Source organism: Aquarana catesbeiana, linkage group LG02, assembly GCF_042186555.1.
Source record: "Aquarana catesbeiana isolate 2022-GZ linkage group LG02, ASM4218655v1, whole genome shotgun sequence".
Taxonomy (NCBI): domain Eukaryota; kingdom Metazoa; phylum Chordata; class Amphibia; order Anura; family Ranidae; genus Aquarana; species Aquarana catesbeiana.
Genome location: NC_133325.1, coordinates 84,114,739 through 84,128,765, shown reverse-complemented (window position 1 = coordinate 84,128,765; position 14,027 = coordinate 84,114,739). Strand labels below are relative to the sequence as shown.

General features: G+C 43.4%; 1 protein-coding gene across 1 annotated transcript in view; it reads left to right on the top strand.

Moving 5' to 3' along the window:
• LOC141127000 (atypical kinase COQ8B, mitochondrial-like) overlaps positions 1-14,027 on the top strand; it is a 52,858-nt gene that overhangs the window by 20,642 nt on the left and 18,189 nt on the right. The window contains exons 6-7 of the mRNA XM_073613119.1: positions 9,077-9,142; positions 12,519-12,599. The gene's annotated coding sequence lies outside the window, so the exon portion shown is untranslated. The remainder of the gene's footprint in view (positions 1-9,076; positions 9,143-12,518; positions 12,600-14,027) is intronic.

Here is a 14,027-nt window from a genome sequence, read left to right as displayed (position 1 = left end):
GCCTAGTACACCCCGGTCGTAGTCAAACCAGCACTGCAGTAACACTTGGTGACGTGGCGAGTCCCATAAGTGCAGTTCAAGCTGGTGAGGTGGCAAGCACAAGTAGTGTCCCGCTGCCACCAAGAAGAAGACAAACACAGGCCCGTCGTGCCCATAGTGCCCTTCCTGTTGCATTCGCCAATCCTAATTGGGAACCCACCACTTCTGCAGCGCCCATACTTCCCCCATTCACATCCCCAACCAAATGCAGTCGGCTGCATGAGAGGCATTTTCTTTATGTCCTCCCGAGTACCCCTACCCAACGAACCTCCCATAAAAGATGTCGTGTCTGCAGCAAGCGCGGATATAGACGTGACACCCGCTATTATTGTCCCTCCTGTCCTGACAATCCTGGTCTTTGCATTGGTGAATGTTTTGAACACTACCATTCACTAGTTGAGTATTAGCGTAGGGTACAGCATTGCACAGACTAGGCACACTTTCACAGGGTCTCCCAAGATGCCATCGCATTTTGAGAGACCCGAACCTGGAACCGGTTACCGTTATAAAAGTTAGTTACAAAAAAAGTGTAAAAAAAAAAAAAAAAAACACAAAAATATAAAAAAAAAAAAAAAAATAGTTGTCGTTTTATTGTTTTTTCTCTCTCTCTCTCTCTCTCTCTATTCTCTCTCTCTTGTTCTGCTCTTTTTTACTGTATTCTATTCTGCAATGTTTTATTGTTATTATGTTTTATCATGTTTGTTTTTCAGGTATGCAATTTTTTATACCTTACCGTTTTACTGTGCTTTATTGTTAACCATTTTTTTGTCTTCAGGTACGCCATTCACGACTTTCATGTAAAAGCAATCCTAGCAGCTAATTAGCCTCTAGACTGCTTTTACAAGCAGTGGGAGGGAATGCCCCCCCCCCCCCCCCCCAACGTCTTCCGTGTTTTTCTCTGGCTCTCCTGTCTCAACAGGGAACCTGAGAATGCAGCCGGTGATTCAGCCAGCTGACCATAGAGCTGATCAGAGACCAGAGTGGCTCCAAACATCTCTATGGCCTAAGAAACCGGAAGCTACGAGCATTTTATGACTTAGATTTCACTGGATGTAAACAGCGCCATTGGGAAATTGGGAAAGCATTTTATCACACCGATCTTGGTGTGGTCAGATGCTTTGAGGGCAGAGGAGAGATCTAGGGTCTAATAGACCCCAATTTTTGCAAAAAAGAGTACCTGTCACTACCTATTGCTATGATAGGGGATATTTACATTCCCTGAGATAACAATAAAAATTATTAAAAAAAAAAAAAAAAAAATGAAAGGAACAGTTTAAAAATAAGATAAAAAAATAATAATAATAATAAAGAAAAAAAAAAAAAAAAAAAGCACCCCTGTCCCCCCTGCTGTCGCGCTAAGGCGAACGCAAGCGTCGGTCTGGCGTCAAATGTAAACAGCAATTGCACCATGCATGTGAGGTATCACCGCGAACGTCAGATCGAGGGCAGTAATTTTAGCAGTAGACCTCCTCTGTAAATCTAAAGTGGTAACCTGTAAAGGCTTTTAAAGGCTTTTAAAAATGTATTTAGTTTGTCGCCACTGCACGTTTGTGCGCAATTTTAAAGCATGTCATGTTTGGTATCCATGTACTCGGCCTAAGATCATCTTTTTTATTTCATCAAACATTTGGGCAATATAGTGTGTTTTAGTGCATTAAAATTTAAAAAAGTGTGTTTTTTTTTCCCCAAAAAATGCGTTTGAAAAATCGCTGCGCAAATACTGTGTGAAAAAAAAAAAATGAAACACCCACCATTTTAATCTGTAGGGCATTTGCTTTAAAAAAATATATAATGTTTGGCGGTTCAAAGTAATTTTCTTGCAAAAAAAAATTATTTTTTTATGTAATCAAAAAGTGTCAGAAAGGGCTTTGTCTTCAAGTGGTTAGAAGAGTGGGTAATGTGTGACATAAGCTTCTAGATGTTGTGCATAAAATGCCAGGACAGTTCAAACCCCCCCAAATGACCCCATTTTGGAAAGTAGACACCCCAAGCTATTTGCTGAGAGGCATGTCGAGTCCATGGAATATTTTATATTGTGACACAAGTTGCGGGAAAGAGACAATTTTTTATTTTTTTTATTTTTTTTTGCGCAAAGTTGTCACTAAATGATATATTGCTTAAACATGCCATGGGAATATGTGAAATTACACCCCAAAATACATTCTGTTGCTTCTCCTGAGTACGGGGATACCACATGTGTGAGACTTTTTGGGAGCCTAGCCGCGCACGGGACCCCGAAAACCAATCACCGCCTTCAGGCTTTCTAAGGCCATAAATTTTTGATTTCACTCTTCACTGCCTATCACAGTTTCGGAGGCCATGGAAAGCCCAGGTGGCAAAAAACCCCCCCAAATGACCCCATTTTGGAAAGTAGACACCCCAAGCTATTTGCTGAGAGGTATAGTGAGTATTTTGCAGACCTCACTTTTTGTCACAAAGTTTTGAAAATTGAAAAAAGAGAAAAAAAATTTTTTTTTTTCTCGCCTTTCTTTATTTTCAAAAACAAATGAGAGCTGCAAAATACTCACCATGCCTCTCAGCAAATAGCTTGGGGTGTCTACTTTCCAAAATGGGGTCATTTGGGGGGGGTTTGTGCCACCTGGGCATTCCATGGCCTCCGAAACTGTGATAGGTAGTGAGGAGTAAAATCAAAAATGTACGCCCTTAGAAATCCTGAAGGCGGTGATTGGTTTTCGGGGCCCCGTACGCGGCTAGGCTCTCAAAAAGTCCCACACATGTGGTATCCCCATACTCAGGAGAAGCAGCTAAATGTATTTTGGGGTGCAATTCCACATATGCCCATGGTCTGTGTGAGCAATATATCATTTAGTGACAACTTTTTGTAATTTTTTTTTTTTTTGTCATTATTCAATCACTTGGGACAAAAAAATGAATATTCAATGGGCTCAACATGCCTCTCAGCAAATTCCTTGGGGTGTCTACTTTCCAAAATGGGGTCATTTGTGGGGGTTTTGTACTGCCCTGCCATTTTAGCACCTCAAGAAATGACATAGGCAGTCATAAATTAAAGGCTGTGTAAATTCCAGAAAATGTACCCTAGTTTGTAGGCGCTATAACTTTTGCGCAAACCAATATATATACACTTATTGACATTTTTTCTACCAAAGACATGTGGCCGAATACATTTTGGCCTAAATGTATGACTAAAATTGAGTTTATTGGATTTTTTTTAGAACAAAAAGTAGAAAATATCATTTTTTTTCAAAATTTTCGGTCTTTTTCCGTGTATAGCGCAAAAAATAAAAACGGCAGAGGTGATCAAATACCATCAAAAGAAAGCTCTATTTGTGGGAAGAAAAGGACGCAAATTTCGTTTGGGTACAGCATTGCATGACCGCGCAATTAGCAGTTAAAGCGACGCAGTGCCGAATTGTAAAAAGTGCTCTGGTCAGGAAGGGGGTAAAACCTTCCGGGGCTGAAGTGGTTAAAAAGGGACACATTTGCAAAGATTTCAAACAAACTTCATTCATGTTGTCATTATGGGGTATTGTTTATCGAATTTTGAGGAAAATTATGAATCTAATCCATTTTGGAATAAAGCTGTAATCTAATATAATGTGGAAAAAGTGAAGAGCTGTGAATACTTTCAGGATGCACTGTATGGCTGATGTTAAAACAAACTTTTTGTTTTGCAGAATCTTAACGAGTTCTGTTTAGGGTGCTGTAGCCTTTTTAGCTTTGTAGAGTGTTGGGTGGCAAGAAGTCTCCGCCCCCTAGGTCCACATCTTTCCTGATAGCCAGACTTTGATATTACTCTCAGCTGCCCACAGGCACCATGATCAAAGCCTAAGCTGGCAGCTTCCCTGACTGTAAAGGATAGGAGGGTGTAGCTATGCTCTAATTTTTTTGTTTGTCTCTTACTATGGTACAGGGACTTGGATAAAAGGAAAACGGACTTTGCTAACGCTAATGACAGATTGTATCACATGTCAATTTTAATTTTGCCCATAGCTCCACTTTAAGCAGGAACATCCATCACATATTGCACAAAATATGTAATGACAAGCAGAAATGTGAATGGCCCAACAAATGCAGGATGGCAGATTCAGACTTCCCAAGTTGCTTGCTTGTCCTAGGTTGGTGTCTCACTAGGTAGTAAAGTCAGGATAAGGATGACCACTCCAAAGCCTTCATTACTAATCAGGATGACCGCTTCAGAGCCTAAATGTTTACTCTTCAAACTGTAAGCTACTACCAAAACATCAAATCACAGCTATCTGTGTAATAAAATTAAATATACACTCACTGGCCACTTTATTAGGTACACCTTGCTAGTACTGGGTTGGACCCCCTTTTGCCTTCAGAACTGCCTTAATTCTTCGTGGCATGGATTCAACAAGGTGTTGGAAACATTCCTCAGAGATTTTGGTCCATAGTGACATGATAGGATCACGCAATTGCTGCAGATTTGTCGGCTGCACATCCATGATGGGACTATCCCATCCCACCACATCCCAAAGATGCTCTATTAGATTGAGATCTGGTGAGTGTGGAGGCCATTGGAGTACAGTGACCTCATTGTCATGTTCAAGAAACCAGTGGTGAGATGATTTGAGCTTTGTGACATGGTGCATTATCCTGCTGGAAGGAGCCATCAGAAGATGGGGACACTGTAGTCATAAAGGGGTGGACATGGTCAGCAACAATACTAGGGCCACAGCGCGGACCTACATTCCCGGGAGGCCGCCATATGACGGCCTCCCCTGTGCACGCTCCCTGCGCGCGCCATGATCACTGAGTCACTGAGACTCGGCTGATCACCGATCCGTGTAAGGGGCCGGTCGTGGCCCCTTACCATGTGATCAGCTGTCAGCCAATGACAGCTGATCACATGATGTAAACAAAAGATCGGTAATCGTTTTTTTTTTTTTTTTACTCACGCTGACAGCGCGAGTAGAAAAAAAAGCCGATCACCGACTCACATGTCAGGGACATCGGTCCCGAAGTGGAAGAGGCACATCTGCCTCATCAGTGCCCACAGTGCCACCTAACAGTGCCCACAGTGCCACCTATCAATGCCCACCTGTAGTGCCAATCAGTGCCACATGCCAGTGCTGCCCATCACTGCCACCCATCAGTGCCCATCACTGCCGCCTATCAGTGCCCATCACTGCCGCCTCATCAGCGTACATTAATGAAGGAGAAAAATTACCCGTTTTAAATTTTTTATAACAAAATATAAAAAAATTTAAAAATTTTTTTTTTTTTTTAAATTCAGTTTTTTACATTTTTTTTAACAAAAAGTAAAAACCGCAGAGGTGATCAAATACCACCAAAAGAAAGCTCTATTTGTGCTGAAAAAAATGATAAAAATTGTATTTGGGTACAGTGTTGTATGACCGAGCAATTGTCATTCAAAGTGCATCAGCGCTGAAAGCTGAAAATTGGTCTGGATAGGAGGGGGGTTTAAGTGCCCTGTAAGCAAGTGGTTAAACGATGCTCAATTGGTACTAAGGGGCTCAAAGTGTGCCAAGAAAATATCCCCCCACACCATTTCACCACCAGCCTGAACTGTTGATACAAGGCAGGAAGGATCCATGCTTTTATGTTGTTTACACCAAATTCTGACTTACCATCTGAATGTCACAGCTGAAATTGAGACTCATCAGACCAGGCAACGTTTTTCCAATCTTCTACTGTCCAATTTTGGTGAGCCTGTGCAAATTGTAGCCTCAGTTTCCTGTTCTTAGCTAACTGGAGTGGCACCCGGAGTGGTCTTCTGCTGCTGTAGCCCATCTGCTACTGTTACTGTTGCTTTTCTATCATCTGGAACCAGTCTGCCTATTCTCCTCTGACATCAACAAGGCATTTTTGTCCACACAACTGCCGCTCACCTGATATTTTCTCTTTTTTGGACCATTCTCTGTAAACGATAGAGATGGCTGTGCGTGAAAATCCCAATAGATCAGCATTTTTTAAAAATACTGAAACCAGCCCATCTGGCACCAACAACCATGCCACATTCAAAGTCACTTAAATCCCCTTTCTTTCCTATTCTGATGCGCGGTTTGAACTTCAGCAAGTCGTCTTCACCACGTCTAGATGCCTAAATGCATTGAGTTGCTGCCATGTGATTGGCTGATTAGCAATTTGTGTTGCCAAGCAATTGAACAGGTGTACCTAATAAAATAGCTGGTGAGTGTATTCTAAGCAGAAAAATACCTGAAACACAATCTGTCTCAAAAATTGATAGAAGTTTTGCCAATAACGGATCGTCACCCTTTCTGCTCCCATAAAACAAAGACCAGTTAAAGCACCGAAATACCCATTCACTGCAATGGATTCCCATTGGCTTAGGAACCCCGCTGCTTCTTTGATAATGATTCCCATTGGCTTAGGACCTCCGGTGCTTCTTTGATAATGATTCCCATTGGCTTAGGAACCCTGGTGCTTCTTTGATAATGATTCCCATTGGCTTAGGAACCCTGGTGCTTCTTTGATAATGATTCCCATTGGCTTAGGACCTCCGGTGCTTCTCTGATAATTCGGATTCATTGGTGTGACCATTCCTGAGCAGGCAGTCAGTACCTCGGCCTCACACAGAGCTTGCCTTCAACCTGATTCTCCTGCCTAGAGGTGGCCATGCCTCAGGATGAAGGCTTTTCTTTCATGCATTCATATTACCATTAACTGAAATCCATCTAAATTTAATTTAAAGGAAACTTGTCCTGAGACAAATGCATACTGTTACTTTCTGCTATAAAACATATCCAATAAAAAAATAGAAAAAATCTAATTTATTCATAATTTTAGGGCAATATGTATTCTGCTACATATTTTTGATAAAAAACCCCCAATAAGCGTATATTCATTGGTTTGCGCTAAAGTTATAGTGTCTACAAACTAGAGATGCACCAGCCAAAACATACCAGGCGAAAATTATGTTTACAGCAATTTGCCGGTAGAGAAAAAGTTAATCTGTATAGCCAATATCTATAGGAGGGGTTTCCACCATCCCTGCTAAGTTTAATTTTTTCAGTTTGATGTGTATTATATGTAACGTTACATATCACCGGTATTGTGGTAATATTGACGTTTATTGAGATTTCCATACATTAGAGGGTTCCACAATTGTTAAGTTATTGATTAGTAAGTTAGCGCTGCACTTTGTTTTTTGTGGTTTGGGAACACATAACAGTGCTTAGTGGCAGGCCTTTTACTGACACTTTTTTAATTTACCTCCAGTAGTTTATTGTAAATAGTAGTGTGGTGATTACCTATTATACTAAAGATCGGCATGTGGCATTAATAAACATCAACAGATTTCAGTTGTGCCCCGCCAGGCCAGCACCCCATGGACAATGTGCCTGTCTGCTGAGTTCATCACCCCATCCCTGCACTCAGTGCACTGATGGGCACTGATTAGAAGCACTGATGGGCAGCACTGATAGCCAGCACTGATAGGTGACACCGATTGGCAGCACTCATGGGCACTGATAGGCAGCACTGATGGGCACTGATAGGCGGTACTGGTTGGCAGCACTGATAGGCACTGCATGGTGGCACTGATTGGCACTTATAGGCGGCACTGGGCACTGATGGGCACTGATATGCAGCACTGATAGGTGGCACTGATGGGCATTGATAGGCAGCACTGATGGGCACTGATATGCTGCACCGATAGGCAGCACTGATGGGCACTGATAGATGGAACTGCTAGGCAACACTGATTGGCAGCACTGATGGGCCCTGATAGGTGGCACTGATAGACAGCACTAATGGGCACTGATTTATGGCATTGGTTGGCACTGATAGGTGGCACTGATAGGCAGCACTAATGGGCACTGATTTATGGCATTGGTTGGCACTGATAGGTGGCACTGATAGGCAGCACTAATGGGCACTGATTTATGGCATTGGTTGGCACTGATAGGTGACACTGATAGGCAGCACTAATGGGCACTGATTTATGGCATTGGTTGGCACTGATAGGTGGCACTGATAGGCAGCACTGATGGGTACTAATAGGTGGCACTGATAGGCGGCACTGATTGGCACTGATAGTTGGCATTGGTTGGCACTGACAGGTGGCACTGATTGGCACTGATAAGCAATGATTGGTACTGACAGGTGGCACTGGTGGGCACTGATTGGCACTGACAGGTGGCACCGATGGGCACTGACAGGTGGCACTGGTGGGCACTGGCTCTGACATGTGGCACTGATGGGCACTGACAGGTGGCACTGGTGGGCACTGCTTGGTACTGACATGTGGCACTGATGGGCACTGACAGATAGAACTGGTGGGCATTGATTGGCACTGACAGGTGGCACTGATGGGCACTGACAGGTGGCACTAATAGGTGGCACCGATTGGTACTGATCTAGGAAGTTTCCCATTGAGCAGTCAGCTAGGCATGTAAGAGCCGCTCAAAAACTGTAATGTAATGTCACTGCTTGCAGAGAGGAGCTGTCAGAACTCGGAGCTGATGTCGGGTGGGTGGGACTGAACAGCTAGCCTATCAAACATAAGCCAACGGGATAGGGGCTGGGCGGGCCGCTCCGTGTATGTGGCTCCGCCCCTTTCTATCAGCTATTAAATACCAGCCAAAGGAATAGGGGCTGGGCGGGCTGCTACGTGTATATGGCCCCGCCCCTTTCTTAAGCAGCCCAATCCTTGACTGGTATTTAATAGCTGATAGAAAGGGGGCAGAGCCACATACACGAAGCTGCCCGCCCTTGCCCTCGACATCAGCGTGTTTGATAGGCTAGCTGTTTGGTCCCGCCCACCCCCGAGTTTTGACAACTCCTATCTGCATCAGTGACATTACATTGCAGTTTAAAGCACTAAGTGGCTCTAACATGCCTCCCTGACTGCTCAATGGGAAACTGTCTCACAGGCAGCTCCCTATACAGTCTCTTGAAGCCCCTTACACCGGATCTCCTGGCACACCCCGTGCGCACGCCGATGGACAGAACATCTATTTGTCTTACACTTGGCAGCTCATTTGCTGATGTATATCCAAACAAACATGAGTCTAGAGTTCCTCTTTAATAACAGGATTTCATGTTCTAGGTTATGCTGTTGGACTTTGGAGCCAGTCGAGAATTTGAGGAGAAATGCACACACGAATATATTGAGGTGTGTATTATGTGCCATTGAATTTTCTACAGTATATCTCACTGCATAATTTTAGAACTGCATCATAAGGAGTGCTAAAGCAGATTGATAATATTTCAGGTAGAACTATGCTGTCTTTAAAATTTCAAATTTGGAAGCATTTACAGTGGAACCTTGGTTTACGAGTAACGCGGTTAACAAGCGTTTTGAAAGACGAACAACTTTTTTTTTTTTTTTTTTTATTCTAACTTGGTCCTGTCTCGCAAAACAAGCAGAATTCAAGCTAATGGGCGGTGCAGTACCACATTTGGCCAGAGATGCGGGGGCTCCGGGGACACTCGGAACGGTTCGGAGCAGTTCGGAAATACTCGGAATGACTCGGAAATACTCCGTTCCCGAGTGTTTCCAAGCCTTTCCGAGGCTTTCTGAGTTCAGTCGAGCTGTGGCCGGGTATTTCCATGGCTCTCCGGCGCCCCCCCACCTCTAGCCATATGTGGTATTGCATGTAATAGAAGTCAATGCGGAACAAATTATCTTAGTTTCCATTGACTTCTATGGGGAAACTCGCTTTGATATGCGAGTGCTTTGGATTACAAGCATTCTCCTGGAACGGATTATGCTTGTAATCCAAGGTTCCACTGTATTTAAAAATTGCTGAGATTCCCAAAGCAGGCGAACATTAAAAGATTGTTGGAAAAAGGACCAGCTTATGTTAGTTATGGCGCTTACACACGAGCGGTTTTGCCGTCAGAATAAACTCTGAAGGTTTCTCTGACGGAATTCCAACGGAATTCCGCTCAAGCTGTCTTGCATATACACGGTCACACCAAAGTCCGATCGTCAAGAATGCGGCGACATACAACACGTACGATGGGACTAGAAAAAGGAAGTGCAATAGCCAGTGCGCCACCCTTTGGGCTCCTTCTGCTAATCTCGTCGGAACAGCATACAGACGAGCGGTTTTTCTGATAGTAATTTGTTCCGTTGGAAAAATAAAGAACATTTTCTCTATCTAAGTCCATCTGAATTTCCGACTGAAAAAGTCCGATGGGGCATACACAGTGAGGTGATAAGAGGGGGAGCACGGTGTGGAGCACGTACTGGATGTTTAAAGAAAAAGATAGTCTTCAAGCCCTGAGCACTTTATCTGGGCACAAGTGGGCTTGTCATATTAATTTTTTAACACAAGGATATATGAATTGGGACTTTACCAGATGTATGCACTAGTCACTTTATTATGAGCCTGAATGAATGTATATGAATTTATATGTTCGCTTTTGTTAGAGTTTTTAACAACACTAGGATTGATTGTATATTATGCAGTTAGGGTTGGGTGGATCTATTTATTGCACTCAGAACTTTTTATGAATTGGGAGTAATTTCAAGCGCCGCACCGCTTTATACCATAAGTTATCCGATTACATTTTCCCATGGTAATCTTGGTGCTGGCAGCTGAAAAGATTCACTATAGTACATACATTATCTAGCACAGAACTTACATTTAGATTGATGTACAGGTGTCATTGTATTTTTTTAATAATTCATAGGTTGGACTGGCCATGTCCTTAAACCCTTGGAGCATAAGCCTTTTTCTGACAGGTGTTGCTTACAAGTTAAAATCAGTATGTATTGCTAAAAAAATACTTAGAACCCCCAAACATATATATTTTTTTTTAGCAGAGACCCTAGAGAATAAAATGACGGTCATTGCAATATTTTATGTCACACTGTATTTGAGCAGCGGTTTTTCAAACGCAATTTTTTTGGGAAGAAAGACATGAATTAAAAAAAAAAAAAAAAACTTAAAGGTAACCCTAATTTTTTTTGTATAATGTGAAAAATAATGTTACACCAAGGTAATGGAAACCTAACATGTCCTGCTTTAAAATTCCGCACTACGGTATTTAAAAATCTCCATAGAAAACGCTTTAAACATTTTTAACGGTTACCAGTTTAGAGTTGGAGGAGGTCTAGTGTTTGAATTATTTCTCTCGCGCTAACGATCACAGAGATACCTTACATGTGTGGTTTGAACACTGCTTAAATTTGCGGTCGTGACTTATGTTTGCGTTCGCTTCTGCACGCGAGCATGGAGCGAGTTAAATTTCTATTTTTATTTCCTATTTATTTTTATTTTATATATTTTTTGCACTGTTCCTTTAAAAAAAATTTTTTAAATTAATTTTATTGCTGTCACAAGGAATGTAAACATCCCTTGTGACAGTAATAGGCAGTGACAGATACTCTTTATGGAGGGATCTGGGGACCCCAAATACCCCTTGCACTTGTTTTGTATACTGTACTGTATTTTTAAAGAAAAATGTGGCGCCTTTAAGACTCCAGTAAACAGGAAGTGATGTCATGACATCGCTTCTGGGTTACTAAATACGAGACCCCATCAAAGCCGATTTCCGTGTCTCCGGCTGGCGAACGTGGCGGCTGGTTGCTCGGACCTCCCGGTGCGATGGGGGAGCCCGGGCGAGCCGTGGAAGGTGGCGGGGGGGGGGGGGGACATCCCCTCCTGCTGCTTGTAATAGCAGCTAAGCGGCTGATTAGCCACATCGGTTGTTATTACAAGAAAGCCGACCATCGGCTCTAAAAAAAAAAAAACGGTACCGGGGTGATGCCCCTTGAAGCTGAAGGCCGCATATTTGCATTATGTCAGCGTGAAGGGGTTATATTAAGAGTGACTTTCTGCTACCATTTAAGAATGTGAATTTTAAATATTTTAGTGTACAGTATATTGTCCAAAACCCACCTTTCATTTATATTGGGAAAGAGAGTTGGGCCCCTTTCACACTGGCTCAGTCCACCAGCAGATCTGTCTGCTCAGCAGGGGATCGTCCTGCTGATCACCGCTAAGCAGGTGGATGAAAGGTCCGTGTCCACTCCACTGATGCAGAGCTCCTCTATAAGCTGTTGGATGGAAATTGACCGCCTGTCCGTTTCCATCCGAGCATCATCCGATCCACAGGACAGATGGGGAACAATTCCTCATCCATCAGTTTTTAGCGCACAGGATAGGATTGGATGTCAGCGGACACATGTCCATTGACATCTGCCGCTCCTTAGAGAGCTATGGATGGTCTGAAGGGCTCCGCCTGAAAAACTGATAGGCAGACCCAATTGGTCCATCCATAGGAAAGGGGCCTTAGAGTTGTAGGGTCCCTTGTTGGGACATCAAAAAAGCTGTCATGCAATTTGTTGCATTTTCTGTGCTCTCTCCAGTTCCGAAACCTCTGCCTCTTTTACAGACCTTTTCGCCTGTAGATGGCACCAGAAAGTAGGCAGTATTAGTGATCTGATGGCCAGTTCTAGTTAAACACTGGTTGTCACTCCTTAATGTTCATACTTCTGAACCTAATAGATCCACTGAATACCACTCTAAATCACACAGGTTGTGAAAGCAGAAGGGGATCGAGCAAGAGTTCTCCAGAAATCCAGAGATCTCAAATTTCTCACTGGGTACGAAACAAAGGTAAGAGTTGCAAGAGTGGGGAAAAAAGTACCAATAGCTGTTAATTTTATCTGACAAATGAGAGCCAATCATAGGTCAGTCTGTGATTGGTTTTGAAATTCTGCAATAAATAATCAAGAAGTCTGGGACCTGTCCTAAAAATAGAAGCCTGACAATGATACAATATTAAATCTCTGCATTGTGCGCACACAAAAAAAGCCACAGAATACTGTGCAGTTTAAACCAAGTCTACATTCTTCACTCTAGGGCAGTGATGTCGAACCCATGGCACACGTGCCACAGCTGGCATGCAGAGCCCTCTCTGTGGGCATGCAAGCTATACTCCCTCAAAATCCTATACGAGGTGTATCTCGTTCACACCGCACCTCCCCATAGAACTACATCTCCCACAAAGCTCTGGGGCCAGGGGTGACATGTCCGGGGTGGACGAGACGAAGCGTTGCTGCCGGGTTGAATGACGTTTGGCAGGCGGAACACGTGGTGGGGATAGAGCCAATAGGAGGCCATGATGGTGGCTGTAGATGAGGAGGGGCAGCAGTAGGAAGAGGGCGATCACAGGCACCAACAAAAGGAAAAGCTGCTGCCAGGCACACCAACATTGGACCCTGGAGCCAGGTAAGTACTGAACTGACTGCAATCCCTCCTGGGGTGGGCGATCATCACCTGGGTAGCTGGGTGTCTGCATCAGAAACAATAAGAGGAAAATATACAGAACTTGATGAGCATGTGCTGTGATGTGGGGGGGTTAACATGGGAGACATCAGAAAGCATTGGGCTGTGTCATGAAGAGCAGTGATCTGATTACAGCTATGTATGTGTATAGCCGATATGCTGTGCGTGTTTGACAGTGGAATGCATGTGTATGGTGCCTGGGCCCTTGAGTGTGTTTTTTAGGGTGATAACGTTGTCTATCCTTTTAATATGGCATTTAGAGGATTGTCCTAAGCCTTATTTCATAAGGTTATGACAATCCTCATATAAAGAGGGCCCAGGCACCATACACATGTGTTGCATTGTCAAACACACACAGCATCGCCAAAGATAGTAATTGCAGTGTTGGCACTTTGAAATAAATAAGTTGGTTTGTGTTGCAATTTGGGCACTCCGGCTCAAAGAGGTTCGCCATCACTGCTCCAGAGTATGGTATGAAGTAAAATTCCAGCCTAACACCAACTAGTCCTAAAAACGTTTCCTCCCCCCTCCTGCTACTTATACTGAGTGTGAGGGGACGCACTGGATACCTTCTGCCTACAGGAGGATTGGACACTGGCAAACAAACCTGTGGGGGTCAGTCCATGATAACCCCTCCTACTAAAAGTATCAGTGACCTAAGAGGATAAACGTCTTCAGCTATGTGACCTAAGAGGGTAACTTCAGCTATGATGTGACCTAAGAGGATGGACGTCTTCAGGTATGATATGACCTAAG